The sequence below is a fragment of the Podarcis erhardii genome (assembly GCF_964252035.2).
Source record: "Podarcis erhardii genome assembly, chromosome: 3".
In the NCBI taxonomy this organism is placed as follows: domain Eukaryota; kingdom Metazoa; phylum Chordata; class Lepidosauria; order Squamata; family Lacertidae; genus Podarcis; species Podarcis erhardii.
In genome coordinates this window covers 101,402,434-101,424,416 of record NC_138507.1, presented here as the reverse complement: position 1 = coordinate 101,424,416, position 21,983 = coordinate 101,402,434, and the positions used below count along the sequence as shown (strand labels likewise).

General features: G+C 42.4%; 2 long non-coding RNA genes across 2 annotated transcripts in view; both read right to left on the bottom strand.

The window, feature by feature from the left end:
* Positions 1–3,270: 3,270 nt before the first annotated feature.
* Positions 3,271–21,983, bottom strand: part of LOC309338031 — a 201,728-nt gene continuing 183,015 nt past the window's right edge. The window contains exons 2-4 of the long non-coding RNA XR_014154594.1: positions 6,193–6,345; positions 4,539–4,649; positions 3,271–3,453 (exon numbers count right to left, since the gene is read on the bottom strand). This is a non-coding gene — a long non-coding RNA (uncharacterized lncRNA). The remainder of the gene's footprint in view (positions 3,454–4,538; positions 4,650–6,192; positions 6,346–21,983) is intronic.
* On the bottom strand, positions 18,773–21,503 carry LOC309338032. The gene is made up of 3 exons (XR_014154595.1): positions 21,349–21,503; positions 20,512–20,628; positions 18,773–18,973 (listed from the first exon to the last, which is right to left on the bottom strand). It is a non-coding gene; the product is annotated as an uncharacterized lncRNA (long non-coding RNA).

Here is a 21,983-nt window from a genome sequence, read left to right as displayed (position 1 = left end):
AATTCCTGTGCTAATCCTGTGCTAATCTTACTTCTGCAAATTTCGGCCAGACAGCTAGCACATCGCCAGTGACTGTTTGCTAAATTTGTCTGGCAGGTCAAAAGTCCATTTCTTAGCATTGCAGAAACATTTTAACTGCTGTTTGCAGATTTAATCAGGCCTGCCAAGGAGGCCCCCTTTTCCTGTGCTTATGCTTACTAATGCAAAAATAAGAAAAGACATGTACAAGCAAGAGGGGAGGGGGGGAGTGCTTAGCTAGCAGAAAGACACGTATGAGGAATGTTTAGCAAGCAGTAAAAATATGTTTAGTAAGCAATATAGATGTGCCATATAAGGGAATAAGTTGAACATTTGCCAGCTGATTGGGGAAGTTTTTGAGAAGGTATGGGAGGGGGGAGAGTGTTCAGAAAAGTATAAGAAAGTCTGCTGAAGTGTCTTGCGACACAGCCAGTTTGCAGGAGCTATCCTGCTGGTTGTCACTCTGCGCAGATTGCAATAAACTCTTTTCTCCAAAGAAGAAACTTTCCTGGTGCTTTTTGCTCTCTCTTCGGCACTGGGGACGCGGGCAAACGAATTCCCTGGCAAGGATAAGGTTCAGCCTTCACCTGCAGGATCAGGCCAATGACCAATCCGGTCCAGCATCCTGTTCTCACAAGAGTCAGCCAAATTCCTGTGGGAAACTGGCTTGAAGGACCCAAGCACAAGGGTCTTCTTCCCTTCGGTTATTTTCAGCAACTACCGGTAGTATTCAGAAGCAGCTCTCAATGTGTGATTGCCAGCGAAAGTATTCCTGACATATAGGTACGCAAAGCTCCTGCACGTTAGAAATGCATTCAGGGCACACAAGAAACCCTTAAGCAGAGCACACTAGTACACATTGTAGTTAAAGTACACAGTATAGTTGAATCTGGCTGATCTCTACCAGATGTTCCAGATAGCACAGTACACTGTGGGAAGTGTACCAGAGCAAATGCCTTTGCTGGCCAAGAACACACATACATGAAAGGCAGATGAAGAAATGAAAAACTCAGACAAGGCCCATAGACCGATGGCTGTGCCATTTCAGTTTCTGGGAATGCAAAATAATGGTCATGTCAAAAATTTAAGGGTTGCTTCCTGAAATACTATTAAACTCATTGATCTTCCAAGTTGCAGGAATAAACAGTGTTCTGTACATTCTAGGCACTTTCCAAAGGTTTGTGGGCAAGGTTAAACAAGAAGTGATTGGAATAACAGATTTGATACTTGGAGTCAGGATGCATCACCTAGAATTCTGTTTATGAGTGAGGATATCTACACAGAATCAGCAGTAGTGACCTGGCACTTAAATTGAAGTTAGATATTAAATAGCCTTGCTTTTTAGCCATGCAGTGTTGTTATTTTTTTTAAGGAGAAGCCCTCTGTTCCTGTTCCCTTGTGACTTCAATCCAGGAAATGAGGGAAATACCCCCATTTGCAGCACTTTCCCCATAAAATGTACAGTGGAACCTTGATTTTCAAACTTAATCTATTCCAGAAGTCTATTCGACTCCCAAAACATTAGAAAACCAAGGTGCGGCTTCTGATTGGTGCAGGTGCCCCGGAAACAATAGCCAACAACCAAGTTGGACATTTGGCTTCCGAAAACATTTGAAATCCAGAACACTTACTTCCGGGTTTTTGGCATTCAGGAGCCAATTGTTCATCAACTAAGCCGTTCAAGAACCAAGATTCCACTGTACTTGGATATATTGTTCCCAAGTACGTGGAGGTTTATTGTTCAGGGTGAAGAGATGGCTCCATTCATTCTTCTGTGCTCCTTGCTTTTCACCCCTTCATTTCACTATCAAATTGCCATGGAAATCTCCATCACTCTTGAAAAGAAACCAATATAGTCCTGATTGCAAAGCAGAGTGAAATGTAGCAGGCATATTATACAGACTCCTTTCAACCTTTAGAATATCATATTGATCAGGAAGCGTGATATGCTTGTGCTTGGTTATATTGCTATCCATGAGAATGGTTTTATAGCCGGCTGCCTTAAATTAGGAGTTATTAACTATAATATACTAGGGAATTGTAAAAAACCAGAGTATTATATTTCATGGATACAGAAAAGGCATTTGGCACAACAAATTGTAGCTTTAAATTGGATCTGATGCTCAGTGGAGGCCTATTAATGGTACAACCTGTTTGATCTCTCTGGGCAGAAGGAATGTAGAAATGCTTGATCATTTTCATTGCTTTCTTTTAAGGGTCTCCATTACAAGACAGCCTTCTTAGGTTGGTAGACTCTCCATGGTTAGAAGAGTTTAAGGAAAGACCTGGAAGACCTGCTCCCTGCCTTGCAGGGGGTGATGATGATGATGGTTATGGTGATGATGTAGGTTGTATTGCCACAATCAGTGCTGATCTCCATAAGTTGTCTTTCAGCTAGATCTAATATTTTCTAATATAATGCTTTGGAATTACTTCAGATGTGTTTTCCATGAAGTTCCATTTTGTGGGGTAATTGCAGCCTCATACAACCAGTGTGTTTAGTACTAGTTAATGCATGAAGGGGTAAAGACCACAGAACTCTTTTCCTAGACTTTGAGAAGTGACTTCCTAGACTTTGAGAAGCTTAGAGAAGTGCTTTGTTTATTCAGCCCACCATGTGAATGCCATTTGTAATGGAGGTCTGAACCACAGGCTCCTGGTTTAGACCGTGTGCTTATATAAACTTTACCATATTTTTAACCCAAGGTTTCTTCCAGTTTTGCTTGCTGCTTTATGGGAAAATGCATGAATCAAACTTTAGAAGTTTGTAAGTAAGAACCATTTTAACTTACTAACCAATGTGCTCTGTCAAATGCTAAAGGAAAGCACTGGAACTGACTTAGAATGGGATATTTAAAATGGTCAAATTGCCTATATTCCCATGCTTTACTGCTGCATGTTTTGTGACTTCAAAAAACTCTTCCCTGGGCTCTCTCTTACTGGAGAGTATTTAGTCCCACCTTTGGATTTAGGAATCCATTGAATTCTTTTTAATTAACCAAATAATTGACACATTGTGCTTAACAGAACTTGCACACCATTCTCTTGAATCCAAAGCCCCTTGTGATTGCAGTGTTTCCAGATGCTTAGCTTTAGAAACTACAGTGGCCCAAAAGCTCCCTTTTCACGCTAACTGGGTAGGTTTGGGACACTGCTGCAGAAATAGTACTGGCTGTTTTGAACTCACCTGGTGCCACTGTCTCAGACTATGACCTCACTGCATAAAGAACATTCAAAGAAAAGTTGACAAGCTAAGAGCATAAGCTTTTATTGTCTGCAACTGAGCAGAGTCTTAAAACTTTGAATTGCAGAGATCACTTTCATCACAGCAGTGGAGTTTATAATGCATGCCATTTTCTGGGTTATCACTTGTTTCATCACAGGTGACATCATCCTTCTTCGAACAACCAAGTATTTTTTCAAAAACTTCCTCAGCTGAGAAAAGGGACAGAAAGCAGGAAAAAGGAGGAGAGAAAAGAGTGAATGTTTGCATCACTATTGCCACCACAATGATTAACTGAATTTCACCTAAAAGATCTAAACTGCTGTCCTTTGAGCTGTGCCCCCTACTGAGAGTTCTGCAGAGCTTAGAAATAAATAGTCTGGTAATACTGATGACTGAAGGAAAGAAGAAACACAAAATTTATTACTCTTGGGGAACAAAGCTATTCTGGGTATAGGCACACACTCCTCCCCTGCTCCCTAATCTGCTCTAGCAGAAACCCAGAACAGGTTTAAGCAGTTCATATGGGAAGGAAAGGTGGGGGGGGATACTTGTTATGTGATCAGACCTTGCTACCCAAATGCATACTATGGGACATTGCAGTCAAACATAATTGTGCCTGAGTGCTAGTTAGTGTATGAAGGGGTTAATAACAGAAAACTGTGTTTTCTAGAATCATTGAGGTCCCACACTGTCTTCTCCTGTGAGGGAAGAAGTCAAGCCTTCTCTTCCTTTCCACACTCTCTTCCACCATTCAATGTGTCTGAGCTTGCTCCCTACAAGCTCAGACTGTGTTTTTGAAACTAAACTTCTATGTTTTCCACCAAAGAGCATTGTACCTGATTTCTGCTTGCCACTGCATAGAACAAATAATAAATCAGTCTTTTGCATCTGTAAGTAAAGCATTTGAAAACCTCCTTAACAAGGTGTGGTGTTTTAAATGCTAAGAGGGATAGAAATGGGTCCACTGCTTTGGTAGATTAAATGGGATATTAAAGCAGCTTTAACAGCCTATCCCCACACTGTCCTACTGCACAAAGTGTGACATGATTTTAAACCCTGCTGGGTCTTTCTGTGTGCTAGCCCTGCTCTTTGGATCTAGGAACCCCACCTCTTTTGTTGTTGAAATGCTTCACTAGAATCTAATTTTTCCACCCCCCACATTCCTCACTTAGTGCCACATTGAATTCTATCTCCCTTTATTGTATCGCTAAGCCCCCCCCCCCAGACACTTAAGGGGAAAGGGAAAATGGAGCCCAAAGAAGGTCCAACCTTATAGCAGGTGTGGTTTTCTTACCTTTATAGGCAATTAATGCAATACACTGTCCTTCACCATCAATTTCACAGGTACTCATTTCGCATTTTCCTCCTTCTTCCGAGGCTACGCACAGTGAACACTGGAGAGCATCTGCTCCAAAAGACAAAACCAAAGTCTCATGTGAATAAACGAGGGTAGCCTTGTAGCCATTTGGTTGGAAATCTTCATATTCTCGGCAAGAAAGTAATCCCTTAGGTCAGGGTTTCCCAAACTTGGTCCTCTGATTGTTTTTTGACTACATTTCCCATCATCCCTGACCACAGATCCTGCTATTTAGGGATGATGCAACTTGTAGTCTAACAACAGCTGGAGACCCCCAAGTTTGGGAAACCCTGCCTTAGGTTAGTACAAGGATTGTTAACTCTTTGGGGACTATGGACATATTTATAAACAAGAAAAATTGACATGGGCAACACATTGCAGCCAAGCACACATCACTATCTGGCCTACGGGTGACAAATAGGGCTCTTCTTTCAAGTCTTGCCTCCTCAAGGGGTGGAGAGGGGATATCGTAGGTACCAGGGATGTGCCTGTGGATGCATATCCACTCATGGGTGACACTTTGGCAGCCCCTAGGTTACAAAAACAACATTGACGGAATGTTCACAGACAGTGTACTTCAAAAAAAGAAATGGAAAACTATCTTGTTTTCAGAATGCCTGATTACAGATTTTTGAATCTGTAAACTTACTTTCAGACAATGGAAAAGGGGTAATGGGCCCAGGCTCAGCTTCCTTTCCTTCTGCCCCCTTCCTTCCTTCCTTCCTTCCTTCCTTCCTTCCTTCCTTTCTTTCTTTCTTTCTTTCTTTCTTTCTTGTATTGGTATCTTACAATTGCTGCCCCCATAGGCACACAGGGGCAGGCATCCCTTTCTACATTACCATTCCCCAGGAAGGGACAGTCCCCAGGAAGGGACTGTCAATTCCTGAGATCACAATTTTGTTTTGCCACATGGCCTCAGAGCTGCTCTAAGCAGCTGTAAAATACTAAAGACCACCTCTTCAGAATATTCAATATTGCTGCTTGAGACCACCTCTTCAGAATATTCAATATTGCTGCTTGAAAAGCTGGGTTGATTTTTCCTTACATAATTTGCCCCAAATGGGATTAAAAGGAGTTGGCACAGGATGGAAATACATTGACCCATCCGTCCCCAGCTCTGAGATGATGGAGCCCATGATTTGACCACAGCTTGAGTTCATTCTGTATTTGCAAAGTATCTCTACCAAGATACCTCTACCCTGGCATTCCAATTTAAATATTAGGGAGAGTGGCATGCATAAATAAATAAATCTCAGCAGGCTGTAGCAGTTGGCAGGAAAGGTGCAAATGTGAAGCAGGACCACTCCATCCACTCGACTGCAACTACTGTTGTCTTTCGCTCTCCCTCTCCTTCAGTTGTCAGCTAAAAACAATCCTTCCATCAAGTGGCAGCAGATAACAGAATCAGGGTCATTTTATTGGCTTAGCTGAGATTCTATGGAGGAGGGAGAAGTTTGATTTGGTTCATATTTCGATGTGAATCTACCTAAGTTACATTTTCCTTCTCCCTTGGACCAGTCTACCTGCCTTGAACCTATCTCCCTTGGTTGATAATACTTTCCCCAACTCTCGGAAGAAGAAGAAAACATACCTCCAGGTATAAGGCACAGGAAAGCACAGATTACCAGAAAAAGTTGGCCTGGGGTGGACATCTTGGAAGCAGAAGACACTGTGTATGTTGCAGCAGAACCCTAAGTAATAGAGGAACAAATGCACTGGATTCCACCAGAGTAGAAAGCTTCTTCTCTGTTCCTGTTAACACCACCCTACAGACCACAGTGTACTCCGAAAGGACTTATAAAGATAAACTGGTGGGCCGTGACATTATGAACTGGCCACTCATAACAGGACACTAATGATGTGTGGGAGGAACAGAGTCTTTTAGCTCAGGGCTACAATGGGCTCTGCAAGTCTCCACTGGCACATTTGCCCCTGCAGGACAAGACGTGTAATCATACATACATACATACATACATACATACATACATACATATTTTTATTTGCATTCTGCCTTTCTACAGTTCAAACCATACTCAAGGCAGCTTAGGTAAAGGTAAAGGTACCCCTGCCCATACGGGCCAGTCTTGACAGACTCTAGGGTTGTGCGCTCATCTCACTCTAGAGGCCAGGAGCCAGCGCTGTCCGCAGACACTTCTGGGTCACGTGGCCAGCGTGACGAAGCCGCTTCTGGCGAGCCAGATCAGCACACGGAACGCCGTTTACCTTCCCGCTGGTAAGCGGTCCCTATTTATCTACTTGCACCCGGGGGTGCTTTCGAACTGCTAGGTTGGCAGGCGCTGGGACCGAGCAACGGGAGCACACCCCGCCGCGGGGATTCGAACCGCCGACTATGCGCTCGGCAAGTCCTAGGCACTGAGGTTTTACCCACAGCGCCACCCGTGTCCCTTAACAGCTTACAACATCTCAAAAGTAGCCATCAACAGAAAATGCAAAACCAAACTTAACAATAAATCACAGAAGATACAAAAAAACAACAACAACAAACAAACCCAGCAGCAACAAGAGCAACAACTCTCTCCCCAACACCTCAGCAGCCTCAAGCACCACTCTCCCAGATCAGGTGTAAAAAGGCCAGAGCTTCATGTTGCATGCCTATTTAAAAATATGTCCCACTGAGCAGAATGAGGCTCATTGCTCTGATATTTATATATACAGGTGAAACTCAGAAAATTAGAATATCATGGAAAAGTTCATTTATTTCAGTAATTCAACTTAAAAGGTGAAACTAATATGAGATAGACTCATGACACGCAAAGCGAGATATGTCAAGTCTTTATTTGTTGTAATTGTGATGACCATGGCGTACAGCTGATGAAAACCCCAAATTAACAATCTCAGAAAATTGGAATAGTACATGAAATCAGCAATACAAGGATTGCAAATAGAGTAATATTGGACCTCTGAGAAGTAGAAGCATGCAGATGACATGGCTCCCCAAATCAACACAGACTGTGGAAACATCACACTGGACTTCAAGTATCTGGCATTGTATGCCTCCCCATTCTTCCTCCAGACTCTGGATCCTTGGTTTCCAAATGAGATGCAAAAGCTGCTCTCATCAGAAAAGAGATTTGGGGAGCCACGTCATCAGCTGGTTATGGTCCACTGTGCTTCATTAAGTCCAGGGTCAACACAGCCGTCTACCAGGAGATTTTGGAGCACTTCATGCTTCCTTGGGCACATTAGCTTTATGGGGATGCTGACTTCATTTTCCAGCAGGACTTTGGCACCTGCCCACACCGCCAAAAGTACCAAAACCTGGTTCAATGCCCAGGTTACTGTGCTTGAATGGCCAGCAAACTGGCTACACCTGAACCCCATAGAGAATCTATGGGGCATTGCCAAGAGAAAGATGAGAGACATGAGACTGAGCAATGCAGAAGAGCTGAAGGCTGCTATTGAAGCATCCTGGTCTTCCACTAAGACCTCAGCAGTTCCACAGGCCGATAGATGCAAAAGGGGCCCAAACCAAATACTGAGTACATATGCATGCTTCTACTTCTCAGAGGTCCAATATTGCTCTATTTGCAATCCCTGTTTTGCTGATTTCATTTAATATTCTAATTTTCTGAGATTGTTAATTTGGGGTTTTCATCAGCTGTACTCCATGATCACAATTATAACAAATAAAGGCTTGACATATCTCGCTTTGCATGTCATGAGTCTATCGCATATATTAGTTTCACCTTTTAAGTTGAATTACTGAAATAAATGAATTTTTCCATGGTATTCTAATTTCCGAGTTTCACCTGTATTTCCACAACAATTTGTGATTTTAATGGTATGCAAAAACAATACTAACTGGAGCCATGGGTGCAGATCATAATCATCATGGCTAGTAGCCATGAATAGTTTTATCTTCCGTCCAAAAGTCCAATCCTCATTTCAACCCATCCTGGTTAGCTACCATCAATACTTTGCGTGTCAATGGGGCAGTGTTGCTATTAATTTTCAAGGGATAAAAGCATCGCCCCTGAAAAACCAGCTTGGAGAAAAACAGCCCCTGCCCACCAATGACAACATTGCTTCGGGACAACATTGCTTCGGGTCATGGCGGGAGGTAGCTTTTTGCACACCTGTCATTCGCCTCAGTGACATCACTCATCATGACTGTTTTTGAGGGCTGAAGGTTCCTTCTCCTGTATGCAAATCTATATGTTTCTTCCAGAGTTCTAAATTTCATGAGTAGAGAATGATCCTCAGTGCAAAACCTGGGCAAAGTCAGCATTCGCTGCATAGCGATTGGGGAAGGAGGTACACTACTAGGCACACTGATCTTCAAAGCTTATTGGGTGAGTCAGGGGTGTACTGTACTTTCTAGGCACATTTTCAAAGATTTGGGACAGGGATGAACAGGAAGTGGTTGGAACAACAGATCTGATGGATGGATCACCTAGTCCCTACTTTGGGAGTCAGGGTATCCACACTGAATCAGAAGGGATGAGCTGGCAATTTAGTAGCATTTCCATATTAAATTGCTTTGCTTTTTTGCCATGCTGTGTTATTTGAAAGGAAGTAAAGGTAAAAAAGAAGTAGAAGCACTCTGTTTAATTAATTGATCAATCAATTAATTAAAAATTTCATGTGTGACAAAATAGTACACACTGCTCTCCACTTTCAATTCATAGAGTCTTTTCACAGTTCATTTACATTCAGTATGAGACACCAGGTTGTCATAAGCATTATGCAGTTAGAGAAGAAGGGGGGGGGGAGTTCTGTGCATGTTGCCTTGTGGCTTCAATCCAGGATGGGGACAGGATACTCCACTTGCTGCTCTTTCCAAGTGAAAATGTACTTGGATATATTGTTCCCAAGTCCCTGGAAGGGATGACTATATGAAGCGTATCATGCAGACCCCTTTCAACCTTTAGAATATCATATTGATGAACAAGAGCAATAATCTTATGGTTGGTTACATTGATATCAATAGGAATGGTTTTGTAGTCAGCTGCCTTATGAGTTATTAAACATATAATAGAATGTATTTTTCATGGATTCAGAATTGGAATTTGGCACAGTAGAACATAGTTTAATTTTGGATTTTATAACCAGAGGGGGCCTTCTTAGTAGTGCAGCCTGTTTGATCTCTCTGGGCTCAAGGAATGCAATAATGTTTGATCACTTTCAGTGTTGGACATTTAAATTATTCCTACTAGAAGACAGCCGTCTTTGGAAGGTGTTCGAATCTCCATGGTTAGAAGATGTTAAGCAAAGGTTGGGCTGCCACCTATTGGAGATGATGTAGCAGTGGATTCCCTGCATTTCCAACTTTATGATTCCATCTGTCAAGCTAGTGTGTGCTGGGACCATTTCAACCTTGTATTAAACCCACCTAAGGATACATTAGGGACGCGGGTGGCGCTGTGGGTTAAACCACAGAGCCTAGGACTTGCCGATCAGAAGGTGAGTGGTTCGAACCCCCGCAATGGGGTGAGCTCCCATTGCTCAGTCCCTGGTCCTGCCAACCTAGCAGTTCGAAAGTATGTCAAAGTGCAAGTAGATAAATAGGTAGCACTCCAGCGGGAAGGTAAATGGCATTTCCGTGCGCTGCTCTGGTTTGCCAGAAGCGGCTTAGTCATGCTGGCCACATGACCCGGAAGCTGTCTGCTGACAAACGCCGGCTCCCTCGGCCTATAGAGCAAGATGAGCGCTCAACCCCAGAGTTGTCCACGACTGGACCTAACGATCAGGGGTACCTTTACCTTTTACTATCAAAATCTGCTACAAGATTGTTACCTCCGTCTTTTGTATACAGTGAGGCTGCAATCCTGTATGCACCTGAGGAGAAAGGCTCATTGAACTCAATGGGGCTTACTGTTGAATAGGCATGTCCAAGGTTGCAATGTAAATATAGCCTTGTTTGTGGTGTTAAAATGGACATTTCTACAATTTAATTACAGTAAAATATAAATATTAAAACCACCATCCATAGATTAGTGTGCAAGAAGTGAAAATATTGATGATTACAGATCTTGTCCTGCAGTTTTTTGGTCCTAAAAGTGGCAGGTGTGCCAGTGCAGACTTGCAGAGGCCATTGAAGCCCTGACATCAAAGAATCTGTTCCACCCACACTTCAAGTTATCACTCAAATTGGGATTTTTGATCTGTGATGAGTGGCCAGTTCATTTATCTTTATAGTCCCTTTCCGAGGACACCATGATCTCTAGGCTGTTGTTAAAAGGATCAAAGGAAGAAGCTTCTCCACCCTGGAGGAATCCAGTAAAGGTCCACATCTATTCCTCTGTGATTTGGGGCTCTGCTGGAGAACACACCCTTTGATACCAAGATGCCCATCCCAAGTCAAGTACTTCTGGCAATCTCTGTTTTCCTGTTCCTTACACCTGGAGGTATGTTCTTTTTGCAAGAGCTGGGAAAAGCACTGTCAGCCAAGGGAGGCAGCTTAAGTGCAGGTTGACAGGCCTAAGAGAGAAGGCAAATGCAACTTAGGCAGTTTAATACTGAGCCAAACCAAACTTAACCCTGCCCCTCCATAAAATCTGAACTTAGCTAATGAAATGGCCCTTCTTCTCTTCTCTCCCTCTGTTGCACCTGAATGGAAAGACTGTTCCTAGGTGATAACTGAGGGAGAGGGTGAGCCAAAGGCAGCTGTTGTTGCAGTAGAGCTGATCAGAGAATCTAAGAGTTGGAAGGGACCCAAGAGTCATCTAGTGGTCCAACCCCCTGCAATCAATGATGAAGTGGCCCTGCTTCACATCTCTTCCTTTACTGCAGCCTGCTACAGTCTGCTCAAATTTATTTATTTAAGCCACTCTCCCTAATATTTAAATTTGTATGTCAGGGCTTTTCTGAGTAAAGATACTTTGCAAGTAGAAAATAAGACTCAAGATTTGAGCAGGCTATCGTGCAGCGGTAAATTAATCAAAGCAGAGTCTTCTTCATAACCAGAATAAAACTTTTACTCGAGAAAATAAAGTTGTTCATAAACAGCATAGTTAAAGAGTATACACAGAGTGCTCATAGCAGCTATCTGACTCTTCACAGAGGCACAGTCTTAGTTACTGATTTACTAGAGTCCTGGAGCCACTCTGTCTGCAACAACGCAACACACACACCTAGCTGAGACACACACTGGCTGGCTAGTTTTGTAGGGAGAATGAGTCTTCACTCAAGATGAGTCATGGGTCACAGTGACTTAGCAGTTTGCTGTTAACAGTTAACAAGTCAGCAGGCTTGAATGATTGTGTAGGCCTTACTGCTTCTGCTCTCAAAAACCTTTGTCTCAGGACAATAGGTTCCACTATCTAAGAGCTAGGGATGGGTAGATCAATATATTTCCCTCCTGGGGTGGCACCCATATTGTGTGAGGAACAAGCCATCAGAAATCCACCCAGCTTTACAAGCAGAAATATGAAGTTCTGAAGAGGTGGTCTGGGGGCTGCCTCTTTCTCCCTTAAACATTTTACAACTGCTTAGAACAGTTCTCTGGTCATGTTCTGTCCCTTCCTGCGGAATTGTATGGTGAAAGAGATGCCCACCCCTATGTGCTTATGGGGGCAGCAATTTTAAAGCTATCAGATACATTGTACAGAAATAAGAGAAGAGAGCTGAGCCAGTCCCTGTTCTTGTTTTCCCAATGTCTGTACATCAGGAATTTTGAAAGCAAGATAGGGAACCATTTCTTTTCTCAAAGTGCACTGCTGGTGAACATTCCTTATGTTGCAAATGGATGGGATCATCAAATCAACATGGTTTGTAACCTAGGGGCTGCCAAAGTGTCATCCCCTCCTGCTTTCATTGATGGAATTAGCTTTGAAAGAAGAACCCTATGTGTTACCCACAGAACAAGTTGTGATGTGTGTTTTGTTGTTGTGTGTTCCCTGTGTCAGTTTCTCCTGAGTGTAAATATGTCCATGATCTTCAACTATTACTAACCCAAGTCAGGATTTTCCAAACTTCCTTTGTTGGTGAGAATATGAAGACCTCCAATGAAATGGCTACAAAACTACCGTCATTTATTCACATGGGATTTTGGTTTTGTCTTTTGGAGCAGATGCTATCGTCTGTCTACACTGCATAGCCATTATACCAGAAATCCCATGCAACCTCCAAACCTGTGAAACTAAAGATGGAAGCCCCTGCATGGCCCTCCTCATATATACAAGTAAGAACCAGCAGCTAAGGTTGTCCTGTCTTTGGGCTCCACCTCCCCCTTCTCCTTAAGTTCCATTTATTTTGGCTTAGTGATGCAATAAAGGGAAAGAGGTCACAGAAATGCCCTTATCACATGCCTCAGCATTTAGGAGTTTATAATGTTTCCAGCAACAGTAGGAAAAACATGTAGAAAAAGGAACACGACAGGGTTGCCCTATCTCTCCATTGTTATTTATTTCGGTCCTGGAGGTGCTGCTGAATATGATTAGAAGGGACCGTTTGATCAAAGGAATTCAGGTCGGAGCGAAAGAATATAAATTGAAGGCATTGGCAGATGACCTAGTTTTGACATTACAGGAGCCAGAATCTAGTACGAAAAGGGTATTAGAACTGATTCAAGAATTTGGTCAGGTGGCTGGATTTAAACTGAACAAGTTAAAAACGAAGGTTTTAGAGAAAAATTTAACACAGACTGAAAAAGAAAGGTTTCAGAATGAGACTGGTTTGACTTTAGTTAAGAAAGTGAAATACCTGGGGATAAATATGACAGCTAAAAATTTGAACCTATTTAAAGACAACTATGAGAAATGCTGGTCAGAAGTTAAAAAAGACTTAGAAATATGGTCCAAACTGAAGTTTTCCTTGTTGGGTCGAATTGCAGTTATAAAGATGAATGTATTGCCAAAAATGTTATTCTTGTTTCAAACTTTGCAGATTGTGGACAAGATGGATTGTTTCAAGAGGTGGCAGAGAGATATTTCTAAATTTGTCTGGCAGGGCAAAAAGCCCAGAATAAAATTTAAAATATTAACTGATGTGAAGGAAAGAGGGCGGTTTGCCCTGCCAGACTTTAAACTTTACTTTGAATCAGCAGCTTTCTGCTGGTTGAAAGACTGGCTGCTTCTTGAGAACACTGACATTTTGGATTTGGAGGGTTTTAATAATGTTTTTGGATGGCATGCATATTTGTGGTACGACAAGGTTAAAGCGCACAAAGCTTTCAAACACCATATTGTCAGGAAAGCATTATTTAATGTCTGGATAAGGTACAAAGATTTACTGGAAAACAAGACCCCAAGGTGGTTGTCACCCATGGAGGCAAAGGCTCTGAAAAGACTCAATATGGAGGCCAATTGGCCGAAATATTGGGAGATATTAGAACAAGAAGGAGATAAATTGAAATTGCAGAGTTTTGAGAAACTAAAAGATAAAGTGCGAGATTGGCTTCATTACTATCAAATAAGAGAGGCCTATAATATGGACAAAAAATTGGGCTTCCAGGTGGAAAAATCGAAATTGGAAACAGAATTGTTAGAACCCAAAACTAAGATTCTTTCAAGAATGTATAACTTGCTGTTGAAATGGAATACTCAGGATGAAACAGTTAAATCAGCTATGATTAAATGGGCACAGGACATTGGTCATAACATTATGTTTGCTGACTGGGAAAAGTTGTGGACTACCGGTATGAAGTTTACGGCATGTAATACCTTAAGAGAGAATATTATGAAAATGATTTATAGGTGGTACATGACCCCAGTCAAGCTTGCTAAAATTTATCACTTGCCTGATAACAAATGTTGGAAATGTAAAGAAACTGAGGGTACATTCTTTCACCTTTGGTGGACGTGCCCGAAGATTAAGGCTTTCTGGGAGATGATATATAATGAACTGAAAAAATCTAAAAAAAAAATCTAAAAAAAACCTAAAAAATCCACAATCAGTAGTCTGAACGACTACAGACCAGTTGCACTGACTCCAATCATCATGAAGTGTTTTGAGAAACTGGTGCGCCGTCACATTATTTCCTGTCTTCCATCAACTTTTGACAACTACCAGTTTGCATACAGGGCAAATAGATCCACGGAAGACGCTATCACTACCACTCTCCATGCTGCTCTGTTCCATCTGGAGCAGCCGGGGAGTTATGTGAGGCTGCTGTTTGTGGATTTTAGCTCTGCTTTTAACACTATCCTCCCCCATAGACTGGTGTCCAAGCTAGAGGCGATTGGACTCTCCAACTCCACCTGTCTCTGGGTTTTGGACTTTTTGTCAGAACGTTCTCAGAGGGTTAGAGTAGGGTCACATATGTCCACAGCCCTTAGCCTTAACACCGGCTCACCACAGGGTTGTGTGTTGAGTCCCCTGCTCTATACTCTCTATACGTATGATTGTACAGCCATTTATTCCAGCAACAAAATCATCAAGTTTGCTGATGACACTACGGTGGTGGGGCTCATTTCAGGAGGGGATGAGTCCGCCTATCGGGACGAGGTGGAGCGGCTTTGTGCTTGGTGTGGAGAGAACAATCTGGCTCTTAATACGGCTAAGACCAAGGAATTGGTGGTGGATTACAGGGAAAAAAAGGCGGACATTCAGCCCTTGTATATCAACGGGGAACGGGTGGAGAGGGTGGCGGAATTCAGGTTTTTGGGAGTGACTTTCGATCAGGGCATGACTTGGAGCGCAAATACCACTGCTCTGGTGAAGAAGGCCCAGCAGAGAATTTATTTCCTCAGACTTTTAAAGAAGAACAATCTGAGTGAGAGACTGCTGGTGTCCTTCTACCGAGGCTCCATAGAGAGCATTCTCACATACTGTATTTGTGCCTGGTTCTCCAGCTGTACAGCTAGGAAGAGGAAGGTGCTCCAGAAGGTCATAACCACAGCCCAAAGGATTATTGGTCATCCCCTCCCATCTTTGGAAGAACTGTACGGTTCCCGTTGTCTTAGGAAAGCAAACAATATCCTGCAGGATGCATCTCACCCGGGACACAGTCTGTTTGTACTACTGCCTTCTGGCAGGAGATACAGAAACATCAAGTCAAGGACAAATAGACTGAAAAATAGTTTCTATCCAAGAGCTGTGGCCTTCTTAAATGCAGTAACTCGATAGTGTGACCTGGGAGTTTGATGGGTGTGGGTGTGGGTGTGGCTGGAATGTGGTTTGTTTGGTTGTTGTTGTTGTTTTGCTTTTGTTGTTTTTAAGGGATGGCATCCAATTTCGTTGCACTTGTGCAATGTTGCACTTGTGTAATGACAATAAAGAATCTATCTATCTATCTATCTATCTATCTATCTATCTATCTAAAAAAAGGTATTTAAATATACCTTCCCTAAGAAACCAGAGGCCTTTCTCTTGGGCATAGTCAGCCAATTGGTGTTAGAGAAAAATAGAACGTTTTTTATGTATGCGACGACAGCAGCAAGAATACTCATCGCAAAGTACTGGAAGACACAAGATTTGCCCACCTTGGAAGAATGGCAGATGCAAGTAATAGACTATATGGAATTGGCAGAAATGACTGGCAGAATCCGAGACCTGGGAGAAGAAGCAGTGGAAGAGGACTGGAAGAAGTTCAAGATCTATCTGCAGAAACACTGCAAAGTTTATGAATGTTAAAATGATGTTGGGTATAAAAATAATATGGCATTAGGGATACAGTGTTAAGAAGTATGCAAAAATGTAATAGAAAAAGGGCGAAAGATTAAAGTTATATTATGTCAAAAGTAAATAATATGCTAAGGGTGTTTAAACATATGGAGGAAAGATGGGAGACATAATAGAAGTGATTTTAACAATTAGAAACTAGTTTTGAAAGAGGGTAAGGATTTGCTGTACCTGATTGGCCAAAGAGGAACAAAAAAGGAAGGTAAACGGCGTTTCCGTGCGCTGCTCTGGTTCGCCAGAAGCGGCTTAGTCATGCTGGCCACATGACCTGGAAGCTGTACGCTGGCTCCCTTGGCCAATAAAGCGAGATGAGCGCCGCAACCCGAGAGTCGGCCACGACTGGACCTAATGGTCAGGGGTCCCTTTACCTTTACCTTAAGGATACATTGTGAAGGCTGTGATGCTAGTCCTGATTCTTTCTGACTGCAGATGGAAAACTGAAGTTCTTAATGCTTCCCTGATTCAACACACCTTCAAACCTGATATATCATGGAGTAGGGTTATCGGTTTGCCTTTGTAGTCCTGATTATTATATAATCCAACCTTCTTTTTATTTTTTAAATCATAGCTTCCATCAGGAATTACTGCATCTCATACCAGACATAAGTGAAGCACCTGGATGGTCATATCTAATTCTATCTGTTGTGCATGGATGTAGGAAAATGGTAGCTTGTGCATACGTGGCCCAATGAGTGCGTGGGTGAAAATCTACTGCAGTCTGACCTTTTGGTATGGTACGCTGCGCCAGGCATAATGAGCACGTGAACACCTCGTGCAATGTTGATGATTGGACTGTTGTAATCTTCAAGCCTAGTCAGAGGAATGTGCCATTCTCCAGGCACCCGGCTAAGATTACTTGTTGACCTCCCCTGTCTGCGACTCCCAGCAGGAGACAGGCGGGGTCTCTATCGGCGATTCTCCTCAAACGTGAGAAGAACACACCACTCTCCCTCCTCCCTGTTTCCCCAGGAGGGGGGAAGAGACAGACAGAAATGTATTTACATGCCTTTATTTCTGTCTATGCAGCAGTACAGAGAAACACGTCCGTACTCTTCAAACAACAACAGCAGAGAGAGTAGCTCCACCCCTGTACTTCCAGTACAGGTCAGATGACACACTGAGCCAACATCCGGTGCTCAGCACTGTGAATATGCTGTCCCTCTGCTCCCACGGTACAGCCACAACATCAACATCCTGTTTGGCTTTACAGCCAGCTGCAGCTTGCCGGAGCATTGCTCCTTTTTCGTAACATCCTCCCCCAAAAGAATCAATGCGTGTTGCGAGCAAAGCTTGATCCAAAGAGGAAAACAAACAGTTGTTATACATATAACACTCCCCTGTTGTTTCAGTTCCACCCTTGGAACTCCCCGCCACTGGTTTCCCCAGTGTACCTCTTTGGTTGTCTGGCTTCCAAGGAATGAGTGCTTCTGCATTACCTTGGCTAGCAACTCTCTGTTGTGCCTTTGTCTCTGACTTAGACACAGTTTCAACCTGTCGTTGGTTGTGTGCAACAGCAATACATGCAACAGCTAAGTTGGCAAACTCTTTTGAATACCTCTTGGGTGGTACACCCTTTGTGACTCTCTCAGACCTACGTATGAGGTGCTGATCCTCTCTGCTCACTGGTTCAGTTTCAGGACTCTTTGGAGAAACAGTACCAACAGTGAACAATGGTTCATCCTCCACCTGTGATGGTCTAGCCATTGTGTGAGATTTCCTCTCAATGACTGTGACAACTGAGCTCCCTGAGCTATCACTGTTTTCATCAGTACCACTGTAATCAATAAAATCATCATCATCATCTGAATTGTCCTCTGTGGGAAATGTGTGAACAATTACTCTCTCCTGTTCAGGAGCGCTCTCTAGAAATTTTGTGAGAATCACCTGACCAGATTCAGACAAAATTACTCTGTAGAGACCTTTTTCATATCCCACAAAAATGCCTCTGGCATTCTTTACTCCCCCTGGAGCCTCTGTCCTCACATGAGACCCAAAAACCTTGAAATGGGCGACAGAAGGTTTTCTATGGAACAGCTTCTCAAAAGGAGAACTTCCCAACTCTTTTGAAAACTTTCTCAACCACGTATAACAATACAACATTAACGACTCCGGCCAGTACTCATGTGGCAGATGTGAACTAAGCAATTGCGCTTCCATCCCCTTTTGCAATTCTCTGTTCACCCGTACACAGACACCCCTATTCCACGCTTCCGCTGAAACAGCAACTCGGTGCCTTATCCCTTTCTTCTGCAGGAAGTCCTGAAAATCCTGTAAAAGAAATATTGACGTAGTATAGCATGACAAGCTACGTGGAAGTAGTGTGATGGTATGATGCCCTCATATGGTAGTTCCCTATCCGATGGCGGATACAATGTTATGTTCTTTATATGGTTGTTTTTTTCTGGTATGGCTTATGGAAGTGTGTTCAATAAATATGGGGTTCTGGTGACCCAGAATCATCAGACGCCTTCAACACATCCTGGCGTGAGACTGATCATTACTGATTCTCGTCACATGGATAGAATTGAAAGTTCCAACCAACAAATGTGAGGAAAGAAAGTATGAAAAGAGAAAACCCAAAGTGAAACACAGCAAAAGCTTTATTTGTGTGTGGAGGGCCTAGAGGCTGCTTTAAGTGTTGTCTCATGGGTAGTGCTCATTGCAGAAATGTTTATCCGTGCAGCAGATGACATCATAGCGGTAAGAATTCTCATTATCAACATGGATGAGGCCACATGTCACATCTGTCTTCTTCCGGCAACCAAGTATTCTCTCAAAAACCTTTCCCCCTGAAATGAAGAGTGAAGAAGAGGAAGGGGGGGTGAGGAGATTAAACATTTGCATTTTCTCCAGTAATCAACTTGATTTCACATGAAATGCTCAACCCCATTTGAAATCACTAGTTGCCCCTGAAATCAGTCAAACATATTCCCATTTTATAGATAGGACAATGGAAATAAAATCCACTGCTGATCAAAAATTATAATCCAGATCTCTGGAGCTTAAGGTCAACATAAATTTACTCTGGAATCCAAATTTTGGGCACAGGCTTTCAACAAAATATATATCAACAAAATATATTTCAACAAATATATACATCTTCAAAAGGGGCAGGGTGCAGGGAGGCTCGAAAGGCCCCTTTCGAGCCTCCCTGCACCCTGCCCCTTTTGAAGATGTGGAAGAATCCTCCTTTGTCTTTTATATTTGTTAGTGATTTATATTTTATTCTTGGCTTCTTCCCTCTCCAAATCAATCTTGAAATATCTCTTTGCCATTCTTTGAAGCATTGTTGATTACTGGAATTGACTGGAATAAAAATAACATTTTTGGTAATACATTCATTTTGATAACTGATATTCTTCCTATCAATGAAATATTCATTCTTCCCCAAATTTCTAAATTCCTTTTTATCTCCTTCCGTGTTTTTTCATAATTGTCTTTAACTATATTTATATTTTTGGCTGTTAGCCAAGGTTCCTTTCTTCCATCAGCATCAGGGTCTCTTATTTAAGAACCTTAATTGCAATCTCAAATTCAAGTCAAGTTCACTTCTTAATTCTACTTCAGGTCAAGTTCAAATTCAATATTTGAAAAAGTCAAAAGTTCAGATTGGTATTAAAAACACTTCTATAATCCTACTTCCTTCTCAAACATTAGCTGGCTCTAACTCCATCAAAGTAATCCACAAACTTTCCACTTGCATTGTCTCTCATGCTCGCAAGCAGCCACAGACAGGGGTAGACTTCCTTTTAATACTCCCCGCTGTAACTGAATTATTCAACCTAATTAAATTGGTAACTCCTCACCTTGAAGTTTGGTTTGAAGATTTCTTTGATAAGTAGCCGCTGTAAGGCTGGAAACAAAAGCTTCACTCCGCAGGGTTGTGTTGTCACCTAACTGACCAGCTTTTTCGTCGCTGACCCCCCCCCCCTCCATACTTTCCAGCACTGAGACAGAGAAAGGAGCCCACCGAATTACTGTTGCCAGTTGCAAAACCAGGGCTTTCTTGGGAGTTTGTGTCACTCTCATGCTTCCTCTGACCCTCTGCAGAACCGAATCTGACAGTGCTCAGCAGGAGCTATCAAATCCCTGTCCTTCCACCATTGCGTGGCTACTCAGAAGCTGGGATGTACATATTCAATATTCCTTCCAGGGTTCTCCTGCCAATGTTGGAAGCTTCGCAAACTCCTAACACAATACTTCTACAGAATATCCCACTTCCTTGAAACATTAAACCCAATGAAGATGTGGCTTAAAGAGAAAATGAGGTGTTTGGATGAGGAGCAAAAAATCTAAAGAATATATGAGTTTGGGATAGGTTTCTTACCTCTATAAATTATGAGGGCCACACAAGTTCCTTCTGGGCTAATCTTGCAGTGCTTTGGTCTACAGGGAGCTCCTGGTATAACTGATTTGCAGTGACTACAATAACGAACAGTTGCTCCTAAAAAGACAAGTATTGACTATTACAAGAACACCAAGCCAACATTGCACCAGGGTCAACAATGTATTCTTCACAGCCATTTGGTTTGCAGATCTTCATATGCTCAATGACAAAAAAACAAAAACAAAACAAACCCTCATGTTACTAGCAACAGAGATTTAATGCATGGGATATGTTGTATGCACAGCCTCTTCAAGATAATATTGTCTTGTCTTCAGAACATCTCGCACATGATAATGGAACGAGGAATCTAAGTCCAGGAGGCATTTGGGGCGAGTTGAAAGTTGAACAGAGAAAGAAACAAGGAGAAACAATAAGTTAGGGTACAGTGAGTGGGTACACCACCACCACAACAACAACATTTATATGCCACTCTGGACAGCTCTTCCAAAAAGCTCACAGGGGCATACATGGTTTCCCTACTCCCCAATTAATCCCCGCAACCACCCTTGAGATAGGTTAGACTGAGGGCCCAAGGTGAACCAGTGAGCTTCATGGCCAAGTAGGGATTTGAACCCTGATCTCCCAGGTCCATGTCTGACACTCTAACCACTACACCACACTAGCTATGGAGAACTGGGGATGCTGAAGATGCTATCCATCTCTAGCCAGCAATAGTCCTAGGACACTCTTGTGAATGCCTGAGGAGGGCATTATGTGAAATGCTTCATACCACATTGGTGACATAAAAATATTTCTAACAGCCTTAGAAGAACTTACCTACAGATGGAAGAGAAAGGATAACACAGAATGCAAGGAACAGGATCTGAAACACTGTGGACATCTTCCTATCTGGAGGCTTCTGTGTGCCACAGCACAGCTGAAAGTTATGGAAGAAGGAAGACTAGTCTCTGTTCATTCCAACAGGATGGGCAAGTTGTTCCCATTTATAGCTTGTATGCAGAAGTACCCGGAAGATGATTCTGTCTTTGAAGAAGCAAATGTAGGTAGAGATTTCTGGGCCATGAAATCACACGTTTGACCCCTCATAGGCAGGACAAGAAAGATTGCAGTGACATATCTATGTGGATGGGGCAGGGAGATGATCAGGTGTAAAAAGGCCAGAGCTTCATGGGATACTCAATAATCATCAATATTATTACTTCTTGCACAACAATAAATGAATGGTGGTTTTAATGTTTCTAATTTAATATAATAAATCTGTAGAAATGACCTGATTAAAACCAAAAACAAAGCCACAATTACATTGCTAACTATTGCATGCCTATTTAAAAATATGTCCCACTGAGCAGAATGAGGCCCACCACTCTGATATTTATATATATTTCCACAACAATTTGTGATTTTAAGGGTATACAAAAACAATACTGTCTGGAACCATGGTTGCAGACCGT